Raw genomic sequence first — 5,096 nt, 5'->3', positions numbered from 1 at the left:
CATTCAAAAGCCAACCATCCATGCCAACAATTTTGAACTGAAGCCACAACTCATCACCCTTGTGCAGAACAATTGTTCGTTCGGAGGAAGTGTCCAAGAGGACCCAAATCAACATTTAACCACCTTCCTGAGAATATGTGACACAGTGAAGTCTAATGGTGTTCATCCTGACGCCTATAGACTGCTTTTATTTCCATTCTCACTCAGGGATAAGGCAGCCAAGTGGCTGGAATCTTTCCCAAGGGAAACCTTGACAACTTGGGAAGACGTGGTGAACAAATTCTTAGCAAGATTTTACCCTCCTCAAAGAATCAATAGGCTGAGAGCTGAGGTCCAAACTTTCAGGCAACAAGATGGTGAGACTCTATATGAAGCATGGGAGAGGTTTAAAGACCTGACAAGGAGGTGTCCACCTGACATGTTCAACGAATGGGTGCAGCTGCAATTTTCTATGAAGGGCTCTCTTATGAGTCAAAGAAGGCCGTAGACCATTCATCCGGAGGATCTTTGAACAAGAAGAAAACCATTGAGGAGGCTATAGATGTCATTGAAACAGTAGCAGAGAACGACTACTTCTATGCTTCCGAAAGAGGAAACACAAGAGGAGTAATGGAGCTAAACAATGTAGATGCTCTGTTGGCCCAAAACAAGCTCATTACCCAGCAGCTGGCTGACCTCACCAAGAAGATGGAGAGGAACCAAGTAGCAGCAATCTCCACTTCATCAACAACCCAAGAAGGAGTGAATGAAGAAGTAGAGGGTAGTCAGGAGCAAGCCAACTACATTGGGAATTCATCTAGGCAGAACCATGATCCATACTCTAAGAATTATAACCCTGGATGGAGGAATCACCCAAACTTTGGGTGGGGAAATCAACAAGACCAAAGCCTTGATCAAAGACACCCAATCCAAACAATTTCACATCTAGACCATATCAATATCCCAATAACAACACCTCTCCACATTCATATCAAGGCCAGAACAACCCTCCTCAACCTGACCTATCATCATTTGATGAAAGAATCTCAAGGATTGAAAATCTACTTGAAGGCATATGCAAGGATATCCAAGACAACAAGGTGTTCAAGGAGGAAGTGTGAGCCAGTTTCAAGAACCAGGGAGACACAATCAAGAGGTTGGAATCTCAAGTAGGATATCTCTCTGAGCAAATTCCCAAACCCACAGATGGATTCCCAAGTGACACAGAGAAGAATCCGAGAGGTGAAACAAAGAAAGTAAGATGGGAAGATTGCAAGATGGTCACTATAAGTGATAAGGAGACTGAGGACAAGCCAAGCAAGCTGTCAGAACAACCTGAAGATACCTCAACAGAGAAGGAGGAAAAAGAATACCAAGAACCAGAAATATCAAAACAGGAGCTGCTGAGACTCTATGCACCTTTTCCCCAACTGCTCAATGGTGCTGTGGAGAAGAGAATATACTCAAGATTTCTTGACTTGTTTACATCTTTGCATGTGAACATACCATTCATCAAGACTATCCAACAAATGCCTGCATATATCAAGTATATGAAGGAGCTACTTCCTAGGAAAAGCTCACTCAAGGGAGGCCAAACTATAGTGATGAACAAGGGGTGCAGTGCCCTCATTCAACCACAGTTGCCTACAAAAAGAAAATATCCAGGGAGTTTTCATGTCCCCTGTGCCTAGGAGAAACAATGTTTGATAGATCACTCTGCGATTTGGGAGCAAGCATCAACTTAATGCCCTTAGCCCTGGTGAAGAGACTGCAGATCAATGAGATATTGCCCACAGATGTGGTCATCAGGCTGGCTGACAAAACTCAAAAACAAGCAATAGGGGTGGTGGAAAATGTGTTGTTAAAGGTTGGGAAATACTACCTCCCAACAGACTTTGTCATCTTGGATATGGAAGAGAATCACACTCACCCAATCATATTGGGAAGACCATTCCTAGCTACAGCCAGAGCACTCATAGATGTGGAGCGAGGGGAGCTAATATTAAGGATCCATGATGAACAACTCAGCTTCAATGTCTTCAAACTCTCCCAAGAAGCTGACCAAGAAAATAAAGAACCAAGCACAGATCGTAATGAGATGCTGACAGAGGAAGCAAACATTGAAGCACAACCAGCCTAACTGGGAAAGCCCTTGGTTGATGAACAAGGAAATAAGCAGCTATCACAGCTCAAGGAAAAGCTTGAGGGACCTAAACCACCAGAAACATGTGAAGACAACAGCAAAATTTCCTTAGAAGAAGAAGCCACAAAGAGCAAGGCAACGTCAAAAGGGACAAAGAAGAAAGTACCAAGGGGGTGGAGGAACAAGAAGATCCCTACGGAAGACTTCTCTCCAGGAGATAAAGTGATCTCAGCTTACTTCCCAGATATCCCCCTTAATCTCCCCACTGTACCATCTCAGTTACCTAAGGTCTTCACTATTAACAAAGTCTTCTCCTTGGAACATGTGGAGATCATTGATACAACCAATGGATATAAGTCCAAGGCAAGAGGGGAGGACTTGAAGCATTATCAACCTCCCTGATGAAGGAGAAACGTCAAGCTAGTGACGCTAAAGAAGCGCTTCATGGGAGGCAACCCATGTTTTATTAGCTTTTACTAGTAAATAAGTCAATATTCATAAATTCCAACCCAAACTTGGTGACGTTCTTATATTGCAGTATATATAGTGAAGAACAAGTTTGGTGTTCAAAGCGTACCAAGAAAGCATGAATGCAACAGAGAACATGCTAGTCTTGGAGCTTTGAACAGAACTTTTCATCACAGTGCTTCAAATTAAGTTTGGTGTCACCCCATGGTGCCACCAAAATGCATATAAGGATGCACAGTTAGTTAGTTAGTTGGAGTTCATGAATAAACAATCTAATCTTTTCTTTTCTTTATTAATTATAGCTGTAAAGGCTAAATTGTCTTTTTGATATTATGTCTTACTTTTCTTATTTTATCTTTATAGGAAAAAGAAAAGAAGCATTAAAAGGGATGGATTGGACAACTAAACAAAGAAGGATCGGACACCACAAAAGGAGGGGCTACACACTTGTTCTAAAAAGGGAATACATTGGAAAATGTTGCCATGCAACATTGGAAAAATGGGACCCCTAAAAGACCGAGCAATCTCCGTCATAAAGTGATGATCCTTGTCTTTTGTCCATGCATAACCCCAACCGTCCATCAAGTAACCACTCCATCAATCCACACCCTCCATTCTCTCACGACGTCCCTATATATGACCCTTGTTCCGTACCCACCTTCATGGTCATCACCCACTCTTCACAACTCTTCATTTCGGTACAAGACACTCCCGACCCCATTACAAACATTTCCCCCCTCACTCTCTTCATTGCAATAAAACCCTAAACAACCAAAAGTCTCCACAACCTTACCACCTTCACATATTAACTATCATTCATGGCGTCTTCGAGTTCTAAAAGAAGGAAGGGAAAGGAACCCATGGAGCAGCACCCGTATGATGAAAAGAGATTTAAAAGCTTGCATCATGCATTGCAATACGGGTGGATGGTTGACAAGGAAATCATTTATGAGCTGGGATTTCAAGTGAAGAAAACTGAGTGTCCGAAAATCACAGAGAAGGTAGAAAAGAGAATATGGGAGCTCCTCACTGACCCTGTCACTAAGGTGAATGCAAATCTCATAAGAGAATTTTATGCAAATGCGGTCCGATATGATAAGAAAGATGAGTCATATACAAGCTTTGTGAGAGGAAAGATGGTGGATTTTGGTCCCATGAGTGTCATGAGGGCACTGAAGCTACGGTCTATACAGTTTGAAGAAGAAAGTTATCACTCAAGATTGGACAACCCCAATTATGACCAGATTTTGCGAGATATTTGTGTACCCAGAGCTGACTGGGAAAGGGGTGCGGGAAAGAAACCAAAGTTCATCAAGAGAACAGATCTCACTCCTGAAGCCAAGGGGTGGTTTGAGCTAGTGAGAAGGTCTATTCTCCCAGCTGCAAACAACTCGGAGGTGAATGTCAAGAGAGCCACAATGATGCACTGTATACTGAAGGGAGGAGAAATCAAGGTTCATGAACTCATAGCTGAAGGCATTAGAAAGATGGCAGAGAAAAGCGACTCAAGAGGAACGTTAGGTTACCCCAGCACTATTTACCGAATATGCAAGAAAGCTGGGGTGGTTTTTGAAGATGAGGACCCCATGTGGATAAAGGAAGGCATCCCAATAACTGTACGAAGGATGAATGCTGCAGCATCCCCCCTGCCTCAACAGAAGCAAAGGAAGAGGACAGCCCCTCAAGTAGTGGAAGGACAAGTCTTAAAGGGACAAGCACCACAGACCTTGGACATGCACCAATTGCAGGAAGCCATTGATGGCTTGTCTAGACAATATTTGGAAAGCCAAGGAGCACAGAAAGAGCTTCAACTACAGATGATGGGGCAGCAAGAGGAAGCACTCTCAAGATGGATGACTCAGCAAGGTGAGTGGCAAAGGCAAATGATGGAACAACAACTAAGTCAAGGACAACAATGGGGAGAAACATTCAACAGGATGGAACAAAGGCAAAATGAGCAACAAGAATCCATCCAGAGGCTAATCAACATCCAAGCACATCAAGGGGCACACACACATGAGATGCATCGAAGACAAATAGAACAGGCAGAACTATTGGACGAGCAAAGGGCATTTGCAGAAGGAGTTTACATGAGTGAGACAGGACATCACATAAACACTCAAGCCAGGCTCGGCTACTTAGTAGGACAGCTGCCAATATTGCATCCAGGAATAGCCAGGTATGAAGAAATGAAGGATGAATTAGCACGAGAGGAAAGACAAAGGGTGGAAGAGAGTCATGAGTCAGTGAGGAAGGCACTTGAGGATTGGAAGCAAGCAAGATTGGCACGGATGCGAGGAAATGCAAGAAGAAACAAGGAGGACAAGCAAGGAAAAGAGCATGGACGACCACAAGAGTAAAAGGTGGTGGAGTTCCTTCTTTACTCTATCTTTTTCTATGCTTAAATAAGGAAGATCTTGTATGAAATAGAACTTGCTTCCATGTTATGTTTAAACCTTTTTCAATTCTGTCTTTTAAGTTTTTGGTATTGAAGAAGGTCTCTGTG

The 5,096-nt window shown here is 43.0% G+C and overlaps 1 non-coding gene across 1 annotated transcript; it reads right to left on the bottom strand.

Moving 5' to 3' along the window:
- Positions 1 to 316: 316 nt before the first annotated feature.
- On the bottom strand, positions 317 to 420 carry LOC148574277 (small nucleolar RNA R71). The gene has a single exon (XR_015905888.1). It is a non-coding gene; the product is annotated as a small nucleolar RNA R71 (small nucleolar RNA).
- Positions 421 to 5,096: the final 4,676 nt, after the last annotated feature.

Source organism: Arachis ipaensis, chromosome B2 (assembly GCF_059453495.1).
Source record: "Arachis ipaensis isolate K30076 ecotype BB chromosome B2, ASM5945349v1, whole genome shotgun sequence".
Classification (NCBI taxonomy): domain Eukaryota; kingdom Viridiplantae; phylum Streptophyta; class Magnoliopsida; order Fabales; family Fabaceae; genus Arachis; species Arachis ipaensis.
The sequence above is the reverse complement of the archived record's forward strand: the minus strand, read 5'-3'. Positions and strand labels throughout refer to the sequence as shown.